The sequence below is a fragment of the Pleurodeles waltl genome, chromosome 8 (genome assembly GCF_031143425.1).
Source record: "Pleurodeles waltl isolate 20211129_DDA chromosome 8, aPleWal1.hap1.20221129, whole genome shotgun sequence".
NCBI classification, from domain to species: domain Eukaryota; kingdom Metazoa; phylum Chordata; class Amphibia; order Caudata; family Salamandridae; genus Pleurodeles; species Pleurodeles waltl.
In genome coordinates, this window is record NC_090447.1 from 274,070,212 (window position 1) to 274,084,927 (window position 14,716).

At 42.8% G+C, this 14,716-nt stretch overlaps 1 long non-coding RNA gene across 1 annotated transcript in view; it reads right to left on the reverse strand.

The window, feature by feature from the left end:
• LOC138249083 (uncharacterized) overlaps positions 1-12,781 on the reverse strand; it is a 71,622-nt gene extending 58,841 nt beyond the window's left edge. The window contains exon 1 of the long non-coding RNA XR_011194706.1: positions 12,669-12,781. This is a non-coding gene — a long non-coding RNA (uncharacterized lncRNA). The remainder of the gene's footprint in view (positions 1-12,668) is intronic.
• Between the last annotated feature and the right edge of the window lie 1,935 nt (positions 12,782-14,716).

Here is a 14,716-nt window from a genome sequence, read left to right on the forward strand (position 1 = left end):
TCAACTTTCTTCTTTACTTCAATTTTCATGCCAACTCAGTCTCTTTAGCTAGACTCAGGTGCCAAAGTACTGACCTGGAACCTCTTGATCAAAGCAAAACACCAAGAACTCTTGTTGCCATTCAGCTGACGTTGCATACGCCCATTTAGGACCTGCGTACCTTCTGTTGGCTACCCTCTTTCTTTTCAACTTGAAATCACCTTGCAATTCTGCTTCACTAAGGTCTTCTCTCCTTGTTGTGTCGACCTCTTCCTCTATTGCATCTTCGACGACCACTTTCACTTTCTTCACTTGCAATTCCGGCCAATTATCTCCTTTCAGCGTCTCTCTGGCCTTTGACCTTTCTTGGGGCGACCCTTCGCCCTCTTCCGTCTCTACGGTGTTTTCTCTTGATGGACCTGCAATTTGCTCAGGAGGAGTCTGAACACTCTGACTCTCTTCCACCACAACTCCTTTGCCTTCTGGGTCTGTCAGGGGCTCTAACTCATTTCCATATTTGTCTGCTTCTGAGAGAACCTCCTTCTGACTTGGCCCTCCTAGTGCCTCAGTTGAGATAGGCTCAACGTCAACCCTCTGGGTCTCTTCTCCTTCGTCTCTTACTGGAGTGACTAAGCCGTCCTCAACAGGCTCTCCTTCTGTCTCAGTTCCCCTTCGATCAATCTCCGGCCCTGAGACTTCCTTCTCTGTTGTTGGTACTTTCAACAACTCAACTTCCTCATCAGTTGGACACGTCACCTTTTTCATCTGAGAGGCATGGATCCAGTTCAGAACTCCCGCACACTTCATAGCAGTAGTAGTCGTTAGTATGACTTGGTATGGCCCCTTCCAACGTGGCTTCAGACACAACTTCCTTACGTGTTTCTTCATGACAACCCAGTCACCAGCTTTCAGGTTGTGTCCTGGATCATTTATCAGTGGCAGGGTGGTGGCTTCCACCTGGTGAGAGAAAGAGTGGACCACGTCAGCCAGACCCTTGAAGTAGGCCAACACCATATCATCCGTGATATTCACAAGAGCATTCATAGGCACTGGGGCAGTCTCATAGCTCGGCCATTGAGAATCTCATGAGAAGATAGTCCTGTTTTCTTGATGGGCGTATTTCTCATTGGCATTAACACTAAAGGTAATGCATCGGGCCATTTCAAATTCGTGGCTGCACACATTTTTGCCATTCTCGACTTCAGTGTACCATTTATCTGTTCCACTAGTCCTGATGCTTCAGGGCGGTAGCTACAATGCAACTTCTGTTCAATGTTCAATGCTGCACACAAGAGCTTAACGACCTCGTTGTTGAAGTGACTTCCCCTAACTGATTCTAAAGAGGACAGAAACCCGAAACGTGGTATCAATTCCCTAAGCAGCAGCTTTGCTACTGTGAGACTGTCATTCCTACGTGTAGGGTATGCTTCAATCCAGTGGCTAAAGATTCACACAATCACCAACACATATCTCAAACCTCCACACACAGGCATCTCAATAAAATCCAATTGCATTCTTCTAAATGGACCTCCTGCTCTCCCAATGTGGCTCAAATTCACCACAGTCCCTTTCCCCGCATTCATCTGTTGACAGATGATGCACCTATGACAAATCGCTTCTGCAGCTTGTCTGAACTTCAGGTTAAACCAGTCAATTTTGAACAACCTGATCATGGCATCCCTCCCAATATGTGCTTGTCCATGGTAAAACCTTGCAAACTGTGACAGGAGACTGTTCGGCAAAACCATTTTCCCCTCATCTGAGACCCTCAAATCATCTGGTCTTTGTACACATTGCATCCTAACCCAAGAACGCTTCTCATCTTTTCTGGCACGTCCCTGCAACAATCTCAATCCTTCTAACGTGTCAATCACCCTTAATGCATAACCTGTGCATGTCTCATTTTCTGTTTCAGGTAACAATTCCCACTGATCCTTAAAAGATATACAGTTCAATGCGCAAAACCTTGCGACTTGATCAGCATATCTATTTCCCATTGAAACAAAGTCTTGTGATCTCAAATGAGCACTGCATTTCACCACGGCAATTTCATGAGGTAACTGAATCGCGTGCAACAACTCCTTAATTCTTTCACCATTTTTCACTGGAGAACCAGAAGAGGTCAGGAAACCCCTCTGTGACCATAGTTGGCCAAAATCATGGACAATTCTGAATCCGTATCGGCTATCAGTATAGATAGTCACCCTCAGCTGGGCAAAAGCATGGCATGCTCTGGTAAGAGCAACCAATTCAGCCACTTGAGCAGAATATACTCTCTCAAGCCAAGACGCTTCCAGGATACCAGAGATCATACACACAGCGTATCCAGCTCTCAGCACTCCTACTGAGTCTCTTAAACATGAGCCATTGACAAAGATAATTTGGTCATTTTCTTCTAATTGGGTATCTTTAATATCAGGCCTCGGTTTGGTGCACATTTCTGTTACCTCAAGATAATCATGTTCTACATCTTCAACATCTTCAACCTCTGTGTTTTCATTTGGAAGCAAAGTTGCCAGGTTCAGCACTGTACATCTCTTTAACGTTACATTTGGTGACCCCCAATATAATCGTTTCATATTTTGTCAGTCTTGCATTTGTCATGTGTTGCGTTTTGGTACAGGTTAACAAGATCTCAACTGAGTGAGGGACCATGGCTGTTAAAGGATGTCCCATCACTATGCCTTCACACTGTGTGAGGCTTTGACCAACTGCTGCTACTGCGCACAGACAACCCAGTAAGGCTGCTGCAACTGGGTCCAAAGTAGCTGAAAAATATGCTACTGGTCGGTTTACACCTCCATGGACCTGTGTCAGGACAGACAAAGAACATGCATCACGTTCATGACAAAACAGAACAAAAGGCTTTGTGTAGTCAGGCATACCTAAAGCTGGAGCCCTGCACATTCTCTACCTTAACTCAGTAAACAGCTTAATTTCCTTCTCTGTCAGCACTATGACATCTGGCCCATCCTTAACAGTCAGTCTCACCAATGGCTTGGAGATGGCTGAGAAATTTGGGATACACTGACGACAGTAGCCCACCATTCCCAGAAACATCCTAACATCTCTCTGTGTACTTGGGGGATTCATCTATAACAGGGCTGTCACTCTCTCCCTGGATAACTTCCTCGACCCTTTCTCGATTTGATGACCTAAGTATTTCACCTCTTTCTGGCACTATTGCAACTTCTTTGGGGACACCTTGTGCCCGTTCTTTCCCAAGTGGTTCAGTAAGGCAATCGAGTCATACTTGCACTCATCCCTCGCTTTGGATGCGATCAACAGATCATCAATTTACTGCACTAGAGTCGATTGAAAAGGCAATTCCAATAACTCCAAATCCTTCTTCAGTATCTGATTGAATATAGAAGGTGATTCCGAAAACCCTTGAGGAATTCAACAACAATTGTAAACCTTGTCCAGGAATTTGAAACTGAAAAGAAATTGACTGTCCTCACGAAGAGGAACAGAAAAGAACGCTTGGGACAAATCAACTACTGTGAACCACTCTGCATCACATGGAACTTGGAACATAATCACAGCTGGATTTGACACCACTGGGCAACATTTCACTTCTATGTTATTAATCTTTCTCAAGTCTTGGACAATTCGAACTTTCCCACAGGGCTTTCTCAGCCCCATTATTGGTGAGCTACACAGACTGCTCATCACCTCTTTCAAGACTCCCTGTTTCACAAAGTCTATAATTAACTCTGCCACCTTTAAAAGTACATTTTGCGTCATATGGTACTGCGGTACCTGGGGGAACACAGCATTTGGCTTCACACTGAGTTTGACTGGTTCTACTCCTTTTATCAGTCCTACTCCTTTCCCTGTCAAGTCCCACACCTTCTCTTGGACCGTCCCCGGTAAATCTGCTGGCAGATCAGTCACTGTGAACATTGGGAAAAAGTTTATCAGAGGATACTCCTTGTCTGTTGTCTCCGTTTCAGGCTCTGAAACCTGCTCCTCATACCCTTCATCGTCACTGTTTGTTTGAACCTCAATCCCCTCATTGAAACAGGTGATTGAACAACTTGTCTTGCACAGTAAGTCTCTTCCCAGCAGGGACACGGGACTCAAATCGCAAACCACAAACCTGTGCAATCCCTGAAAGTACCAAGCTCAACCTGAACCGGATATGTGATCGGGTTTGTCAGGAGTTGATTTGCTACTCCTACTACCTTGACTGTATGTCCTGAAAGAGGCAATTTCAGGAGCTTTGCACTTCTGACTGTAGAGAGTGTAGCTCCTGTGTCAACCAAGAATGAAACCTTGTGACCCATTACTTTCCCCTGAACATAGGGCCCTTTCTGATCTACTTCTAGGGATGCTGCAAGCCTGCACTCCTCACTATCCGAACTCTCATCCGACCATTCATTGTTTATTCCATTCTCACCACGCAATCGGAACTGTTGTACTGCGTTACTTTGACTCATCCTTTGACCTGTGACCTGTTGAGAAAACATCACCTGTAGCTGTTCCACTGGTGCTAAGGGCAATTGCATTTGCTGTCTAGGTACCATAGGAACCTGCTGTTGCATCTGCTGATCTGCATCGGCTGTACACATGGCATCTGCACCTGCTGCATGGGTTGGAGACCCTGCATCTGGATCATGTTATTCTGAAAGTTCAGATTAGGACCTCTTAGCCTTGGTCCCTTCACATTTTGAAATGCACTGATATCATTGCTCTGTTGAACAACACCCTCCTGCACCATCATCGGGCACTCCCGCTTCCAATGTCCAATGCCCCCGCAAGCATGACAAGGTAACATTTTCTTCATCCCCTGCACATCGTTTTGAACCACTATAGTATTCAAGTCTGTTCTTCTGTTCACAAAACCTCCTCAACCTCTGCTTCTCACTTGCGCCTAAAACATCCTGTTTCCTTGCGGCTGGTGCACCATCTGTTGTAGACATCCTCCCTGCATCCCTGACTGTGCTGCCTTAATTTGCATTACCATCGCTTTCTCCTTCAACTTTCTCTGCTTCAGCTCAATCTCGTCACTACAGTACTTTGCATACTGCAACACCTCGTCAATCGGCTTTGCTTACCAACAGATCAAATGATTCTTAATCATCTGACTAATCTCCGGTCTCAATCCCTCAATGAATCTGAACACAAGGTGATTCATGTCCTTCACCTCAACAACCTCTGTACCACTGTAGTTCTTGAACGCTTTCAACAACCTTTCGTAATAGGCATGTATCGACTCTCTGCGTTCCTGTGCTGCCGTTCAATCTTTTGCCAATCAACATTCTGCGGCAAAACTCTCTGTTTCAAGAACTCAATCACCTTATAGTAGTATCTCATCACCTGAGGAGACAGTGCGCCAGTGACTCTATCCCTTGCCGGTTCTGCAGCCGGCCATTCCACACTCCTCTTGCACTCAAGCCACATATAGGCTGGAACTATGATATCAAAGAGAGTATTCAGGTCTTCCCAGAGACATTTCGCAAGCTTCACAAACCTGTCCGTATGCTGATACCACTCTATTTGTTTCTCCCTTAGCCTGGGAAAGTCATTTGTAAATGACAGGATATCACCTCTAGTCCATGGTACATGGACAAGAATCCCTCCAGCCGTCTCTCTCATCAGTAACATTTTCACTGCGCCTACATCCTGTGAGGCTTTGTTTGGCTGATCCATGCAGTCAATTTTCCTCTTGTCTCTTTTCTTCGCCCATCTGCCTTCCCATTTCTATTCTGCAGTATTTCTTTAAGGTGTGCCTTCATTCCAGTACACCTCATGTGTTCAAAATCTTTAGGCTCAAAGTCTAATCTGTAACTCCTCTTCAGATGTTTGGTACTTTCTAGGTCTATTCCATATTTATCTGCCAAATTTGTCAACCTCTGGTGCACCCTGCTCACTTCTTTGGTTATTTTTTGACACAAGTATCTCAATTCTGCTTCCGTGTATGATTCTAGCCTGTTCACTCCCATGCTTCCTTCAACTAGTTCATTTGCCTCTTTGCCCAACCTCACAAAGTTCAGATACTCTTCTCCTTCGGACCTCCCTGCTGCTGCAGGAGTAGTCTGTGGTGAATTCAACTTGTCTAACCAATCGTTCAGTTGTTGCGCAGTTAAACCTTGCAAGGAGATATTCCCAGCCTGCATCATCGGTGTTTGCAGTATGTTTGTACTCGAGATCTGCGGAGTCAGCAGTCCCAAACCTGCTTGTCTCATGGCATCTAAAGGAGCCCCAATCGGACTGAAGTCTAATAACAACCTGGACCTTTCGAATGTCGGCTCCACTGGAGTCATCCCATGAGAGCTCCCTATGCACCCTCCTCTTGTCATCTTTTGGGTCATTATTCCCTGATCACATACACTAGGTTTCGCCTGTGCATAAAATGGTACTGGTGGACCGACTGTAATGGGCAAAGATATTGCAGCTGGCAGCTGCCTGCTTCCCAAAACCTGTGGAGCATTAACTCCCTTGTTCTGTTTCATTAATGGTGCTTTAGCTGACTGCGGTCCTGTGACAGAAGTGCAATTCAGAATCATCTGTTGTTGTGGCTGGGGCAGTAAAGGTGGAGTTGGCTCGGTCTGTATCAGCTTTTGTCTCGTATATGTCGGATCTGATGGCACCATCAAATTTGTGGTAGTCTCTAATATTGGGACATCAGGGTAAAGCCTCTGAACCTGTGGTGGCTGTATCTGAGGTTGCATCTCTGGAGCAGTAGACACACTAATACTACTCTGCACCGGAACCGGTGTCAAGACAGGAGTAACCTGTATTGGGTTCACTGTCACCTTGTTCTGAACCGAACTCACCGGACCTGTACTAGTACTCAGTCTATTGTCATCTATTGCATATGGCGGTGGTCGGTTGTTCAGTAACTGATTAAGGAACTCATCATCGTCTGAGTCATCCATCTCTGACCAGGGCTTCCTAGCCTCTTTGTCTTTAGAAGAACTCTTGTCAGTCTTACAAGCAGCTTTCCCTCCCTTGTCTTCATTTTCTTGAGCTATTGCTGGAAACATCCTAACACCATCTATTGTTTCTCTCCTCCAAACTCTCTGTGCACTGTCTCACCTAGCCTCCGCTAGTGTCTTTTCTGCTTTCCTCTCAAATTTCTGTTGCTGTTGTCATATTGCCATCAGTTCCCAAATTGCTAATGCCTCAAACTGTGCTGGCCTCGGAGGTGGCTTTAGCTCATTTAGCACCCTCCGCAAATTTTCCAAAATCCTTATATTGAACGTTCCGTGCTCCGGAAATGCCAAACACCCTTCTTTCTCTGTCGCTTTGCATAATTGCTTTAGCCAAAGACATGGCGTGACTCCCCTCTCTTCCATTACGGCATAAGCTGGTGTATCTTCTGGTGGTGTAACCTCTCCTACACTTGCGGTAATATAAGTATCTCATCTCAGAACGCTCTTTAAAGCCTTGAAAATTGTAATTTTTTGTGTCTTTTATTTTTCCACAATCGAATCGGGAAGTGACTTTAATTCCCAGAACTCCCTTCGCCTACCTTCTCAACCAATTGCCTCTCACGGACGGCTGCCAATCCGTGCGCGACCCTTTTCACTAACAGACCTATCCCAGCGCAGCTCCAATGACATCACACTCACACACACTGCGGCTGGCAAAGTCTTGCGGCTTGTCTTCCTCACTCTCGATTCACACAAAACTAATGCAATATATTGCGATCACCAACAAAAACTCAAATTTGCCGGTTTACTACAGGAAAGGGTAACACAATCGCTTCAGAACTTTACAGAGATTTTGCTTAGCCTCGTCCGCTACTCTCTCCTTCTCAGATCTGCGGAGTCAGAGCAAAATTTGACCCGCAAATTCTACTCTCGACTTGTCAATGGGTTGTCCTAGTGCACTTTAGAACTCACCAAATCTCCATTGAAGTTTTCATTCACTCACATTGACTCAAACTCGACTCGTCAACCACGCCGGATTGACCAATTAAACTGCGCAAATTAAAACATAAACCAAGTGTCTCCTACACTTATCAATATACTCCGGAATCTTAGACCACACAGTACATGTACATCACCAACAACCACGTGGACAATTTGTTTGAGCACAAAGCGCCACACTTACATGAAGTTCGTCGACTTTCCTACTCTCATGCTGCGGAGTACGCACACTCCTTCTAAAACAACATCATTTGGCCTAAAATCCTCAGACTTCACACTTCACCTGCGGTATGCATAAGCTGCACAAGCGCAAAACCTACTTCATTCACACTATCACTAGAACGCCGAGAACATGCTCAACTCACTTCGGCAGGCTCTGAGATTCCGGGAAAGTCATTTGGGACTTAGGGGCACATCATTTTCCCAATTTGTATCATTTTAAAAGAACAATTTTCCCAAAACCCAATTTTTCCGATACACCTTGCTTACTTCCGAACTCCACTCATCAATTTCTACCAGACCCTTTGAACCAGAAATCTCATCAAACAATGGTCCCTCATCCTGGGGCCCCAAAAGGCCAGCCATTACCTCTGCTACCAAAAACTGATAGCACATCAGGACCTTGATAAGTAAACTTACAAGGAGACACGCATAGGCCGATGCACCTTCTGACCACGTTTGGAGACTTCCCAGTACAAGATATCTTTCTGGCATCATAAAATAAATAATCAATAACCCAATCAATCTCTTAGTAACTAATCAATAAGATAATCAATAACATTTAATAAGAATAACCCCACAAATCTAGTAAACTGTTAGGATATTTATTCCCTATTCATTACAATTTAAAGTCATTTCCGTTAATATCATTAATGATTCATCTGATTAGGAACTCTTCAGATGCATAATTCGAACACAATTAATCAACGCATAGAAAGTATTCATTAAGCCTTAACACATCACTAATAAGAAGCAGTTTAACTAAGTCTCAGAGTACATGATTCAACAAAGCAAGAATTCAGTCATTTGTCTATTTGCGTCAGATTTTAGTGAACACCTTAGCTAGCCTCGAATTAGCATCGGCATGTTGGGCTTCATGCAAAACAATTTAGCAAACACCAATTTGGAAAACATCTAACTATGGCCTCTATCAAAAGAGCAGTTGGTACCTAGAAAGAAAAGGCAAACAGACAATTACAATTTTCATCAGATAGTTACCCCTCCAAATGAATCAGCAAACAGCGTCAGTATTCGTCCTCAGGACATCAGTTGATTCGGCATTCAGTAGGAACGGGACAGGGCAAAGTCTCAATATGGCATAGTTAAGAGTAAGGCACTTCCCTCATAAGGAGGAGAAGTAAGTATCAAGAAGGTGGTTAAAATATCAGAACAGCAAAGTCTCAAAGAATAATGGCAAAAGTGTCCCAATAATGGCCAATTTCTCCTCGGGTCATAAGATTATATCAAAACTGTTGAACTAGCCCTTAATTCCCTATTGGATAATATTTGGTGCATCATTATCTCTGTCCAATAATTCTCCACGCACCTTACTAGAATTTTCCTCAAAACACAGTTCTCATGCAGTTGATTGGCTCCTGTAATTGACATCTTCATCGGTTGGAATGTCAGGTAAGAAAAGTTACAGTTTACGCTCCAGTCAGTAGTCCCATTTTCTTCTCCTAGTCTAGGCAGCCTTGCACCTGTTACGAATTACACTGTTGCGTTCGGCAAGAATGTCTCCTTGAGCAAGTCGGGTCCATGAGAAAGAATTTACTACGACTACACACATATCTCTAGCTTCTGGAAAAGTACAGCTTTGTACATTGTTTCTCTTAGATTTATTCAATAATTCTTCTCTTATTTACGCTCTTGCTTTCTATTCTCAAGATTTGATGTTTTTGTTTTTATATTTTCTCTGAAGAAACCTGTGTCTAGTTTCCATGAACTTTTGTTCCATTTCTTGTTCAGTTGAGCAATTTCATTTTATCCTGATAAATTCCCCATATGGTATGCTCCTTTTGAGTGGTGTTGGATGGAAGCTTTCACCATGCAATATACTGTTAGTAGACGTTTCTTTTCGAAATAGGGTAGTCTCAATTTGATTATTTTCTATGTATACGTTCACGTCCAAAAATTTAACACAGTTATCACTCATATTATACGTGAATTGTAGACCTATATCATTTTGATTAAGCTTTTCAAAATATTGCATGAATTCCTCTTTTGCGCCATTCCAAATGATAAAAAGATCATCTATATATCTTAACCAAAGTACAGCCTTCTCCGCTAGTACTTCATTATCTTCACCCCACGCAACATGTTTTTCCCACCAACCCATAGTGAGATTCACGTAGATGGGTGAAAAGGACATACCCATCGCTGTCCCACGAATTTGGGCATATAGTTGGTGATTGAATAAGAATATATTGTTGTTCAGGCACAGGTCTATCATTTTTAGTAACATTTGTGAATGTTTCAACTTACTCATATCACGTTGTTGCAGAAAATAGTGCACGACTTTCAATCCTATTTCATGGTTAATGGATGCATAGAGGGATACCGCATCAACAGTGACTAATTTATAGCCCTCGTCCCATCCAATGCCTGCAAGGATCCTCAAAAAATCCCCGGTGTCCTTAATATAGGAGCTTGGATTTTGTACTAATGGTGCTAAGAAGTAATCTACATAGGTTTATACATTTTCATATAATGCGCCACAGCTGGAAGTGATTGGGCGTCCTGGCAGATTTTTCAAATTTGTATGTGTCTTTGGGAGAAAGTAAATGGTGGGTAAAGTTGGATTCTCATTTCTCAAGAACACTCTTTCGCCATCATTTAATAAATCTTCCTCATACCATATGTCCAGTTGATGGTTCAGTTCCAAAGTTAGTTCATTTATGGGAATCTTTTCCAATATGAGGTAATGATTTTTCTCATTTAGTTGTCGATATGCCTCCTCCATATACTGTTGCTTTTCCATAATCACTATGTTGCCTCCCTTGTCAGCTGGTTTTATTTCCAAGTGATTATTTTCCATGAGTTCCTTAAGTGCCTTGCGTTTTTGTAGAGTGATATTCTCACTTTTCATGTTTTTAATCTTCTTCATCTTATCAAGTTCATCAATCACCAGGTCATGGAAAGTATCCTTCCTATTTCCTGGTGATAGCACCGGACAGAACTTAGATTTAGGCTTAAAGTCTGTACGACAATATCCTGCTGTATCGATCTGCAGTTCCTCTAGGATTTCTGTCCCTGAAAATTCATGATCTTCAAGATCAAACACAGTCTTTAAATCCGACTTTTGTTGAACAATCAGATTTGAGCTGGTTGTTCCACTATCATTATTTGAAGCTTTCTTGGATGCACTTTTTGCAAAGAATTTGGCCAGTTTGATTTTTCACACAAATTTATACAGATCTATTCTAGTTTCCATATAATCATAGTGTTTTTCAGGGCAAAACGTTAAACCCTTGTTTAGGAGAATTCTTTCTTCTTGCGTCAATTCGTGATTGGAAAGATTGACTATTAAGTTCATATCATGTTCTAATTCTGATGATTCCTTTAGTTCTTGTATTTGCTTCTCAATGGGTAACCTCTTGTTTTTTCCGCGTCCCCCTCTTGTTTTCTGACATTTCCCCGGTCTGTTCCAAATCTTCTCCCTCTTCCGTGTGTCTGACCTCTGCCTCTGCCTCTTGGTGTTCGCTGATCCATATAGATTAATTTAATTTTGTCTAAAAAAGTTACTTTCTTGGTAATTGTAGATGTTCCTTCTCCTTCACTCAATTCTACGTCAGATTCACTTATCAATGTTTCAGGGGAGCTCATCGCCTTTTCAACTCCAATATTATTTTGTTGTTTTAATAAATCAAATCCTTTAGCAAATGTTATTATTCTCCCTGTTTCGTAGTCAATTTCATCTCTTCTAAATTTTCTCTGTTTACGTTCTTCTATTATACTTTCATATTCTCCAAATTATTTACTATCATTAATCTTAGTTTATTACTTTCATCTTCCTTATTTAGCAACCTGATCTTTTCTTCTATTTCCTTTATTTTTTCAAAATCTCCTTAATATCTTTCTTTGCATATTTGATAATAATACGCATCATATTTTTGGAACACTCCGTACTATTTGCGCCCCATTCTTCAAGCATTTCAGGTTTTGTATCTGATTGGTTAGGCAATGTAAAAATCCTCAGGCCCCTGGGTACTCTCCCCACTTCAATATATTTCTCCAATGTGAGACATTCCAAACTTTTCGTGATTTCCTTTTTCAATAGACATTCCAGCTTAGTGTATAGCCACTTCAGATTATTCTCCCTATACACTTCTTCTGTTGGATTCACAGTTGTCGCATTATTACTTTTCTCTTTACCAAAAAGGCACTCCGCTCTATGTAATCTTTTCGCTGCCCTTGTTTCCATGTTTATGCACTTCTGGGCCTGTTTGTGGACCTCACTTCACAATCTTATTATCTGGATGAATCCTTAACTATATAACAACCCAGGTGAATGAATTAGTGACACTTCCTCCCTAACAATGACTTGCTTCTTATTTTATTACAGAGATATTTCTCCCAATCCGCTTTAAGGGAAAAAGCTTTCCATTGGACTGTAATTTCCCTTTTAGGGTCACACCAACAATGTGTAATAATATTAAAACTAGCAAATAGTAATAGCATTCATTTATATATCTTCTCAAACTATATTGCTTGTTTGCATATGCTCCAAGTCCCATGTAACATCAATATTGAGCTCTAGTGTTAATTTCCGTGTATTCTTTTCAAATATGCGTTGGTAATTAATATTACCTTCGTTTTTCCTTCTGCCGGCGGATTGAGTACTTCGTTGTTTCCAGACACGCCCGATTTGCTTTAAAACAGGCTTCCGATATTCAAATACAAAACCGAACGCACTGGTTCCCAAAACAAAACAAAGAGCTTTCTTCGGCTCCGGTTTCAATATATGACTTGTTTTGTCATATTGTATCCAAGTGCGTTTACTGGCAGCCGAGTTTGTAACCTTGGGCTGTCTGTTTGCCGGGTAAGCGACCACACATTTGTTTAAGCTGTTGTTTCTGCGTACAGCTCCTAAAGTTAAATTCACTTTCACCCTTTCTTTTAGATGGGAAATAGTGCGATCTGGTGTTTCCCAATGGACGTGTTAATCGATTTGAATTCCTAAGGCGCTCACTGCTGGTTAACTTTGTCTTCAAACCATGCACTCGTCGTTTCCAAAATCGATTGTTATACCTTATTTTATCGAATCCACTTCATTTATTTCACTTTTGTCGGCTCCTGAACATAAGCACACAACCATTGTGTGCTATTGCACGATGTAATGTTCCAATTATTTACCGCTTGGTATGCAACATGTTCAATGTATGTGTGTATGTACGTATATATATGTATATATGTGTATATATATATATATATATATATATAGGTTACAGGGATGTTGTAGTGAGGTCCTGAATTTACTTCACAAACCAGGGAAAGTTTGCAGTTATAGTTACTTGAGCTAACTATAACTTGTGCCCCTCTTATGACATCACATATTACATCACTCATGACAAAGTCAGTGACATCACTGATGACATCACTGATAACATCACTGATGATGTAATCCACAGAACCACTCACACACACAATCATACGCTTACACAAACTCACATAGATTACGACATAGAGAAATACTAAATCTGAAAGTGGGTGTGTAAGTGAGTGAGTAGGTGTGTGGCAGTAGTTGTATTGCTCTTTGATGAGTGTTTTATTATTTGCACGCATGAGTGTCTGAGTGGATTAAAGAGTGGGTGCTTGAGGGTCTGATTGGGTCTGTGAGTGGGTTCATCACTGAGTGGGTCTGGGAGTGGGTGTGTCAGTGTCTATGTGGGTCTGTGAATGGGTGTGTGAGGGTCAGAATGGGTCTGTGAGTGGGCTCAACAGTGTCTGAGTGGGTCTGTGAGTGGGTGCATGAGGGTCTGAGTGGATTTGTGAGTGGATGTGTCGGTGTCTGAGTAGGTCTGTGACTGGGTTCATGAGAGTATGAGTGGATTTGTGAGTGGGTGCATGGGGTTCTCAATGGGTCTGTGAGTAGTGCATGAATGACTGTGTGGTTCTGTGAGTGGGTGCATCAGTGTCTGAGTTTGTCTGTGAATGGGTGCCTCAGTGGCTGAGTGGGTCTGTGAAGGGTACATGAGGGTCTGAGTGGATCAGTGAGTGGGTGTGTCAGTGTCTGAGTGGGTCTGTGAGTGGATGTGTCACTGTCTGAGTGAGTCTGTGACTGGGTGCATCAGTGTCTGAGTGGGTATGTGAGTGGGTGCATGAGGATCTGAGTGCTCTATGTGTGGGTGTATGAGTCTCTCAGTGGGTCTGTGTGTGGGTGCATCAGTGTCTCACTGGTTCTTTGAGAGGGTGCATCAGTGTTTGAGTGGGTCTGTGAGTGAGTGCATGAGAGTCTCAATGGTGCTGCGAGTGGGTGCATGAGGGCCTGAGTGGATTTGTGAGCGAGTATGTGATGGTTGGAATGGGTCTATGAGTGGATATGTCAGTGTCTGTGTTGGTCTGTGATTGGGTGTGTGAGAGGTCTGAGTGGGTGTGTGAGTGGGTGTGACAGTGTCTGAGTGGGTCTGTGAGTGGGTGCACAAGGGTTTGAGTGGATTTGTAAGTGGGTGCATGATGGTCTAAATTGGACTCTGAGTGGGAGCATGAGAGACTATGAGGGTTTGTGAGTGGGTGGGTAAGGGTCTGAGTGGGTCGGTGAGTGGGCGTGTCAGTGTCTGGGTGGGTCTGTGAGTGGGTGTATGAGTGCCTCAGTGGGTCTGTTTGTGGGTGCAACAGTGTCTCATTGGGCCTGTGAG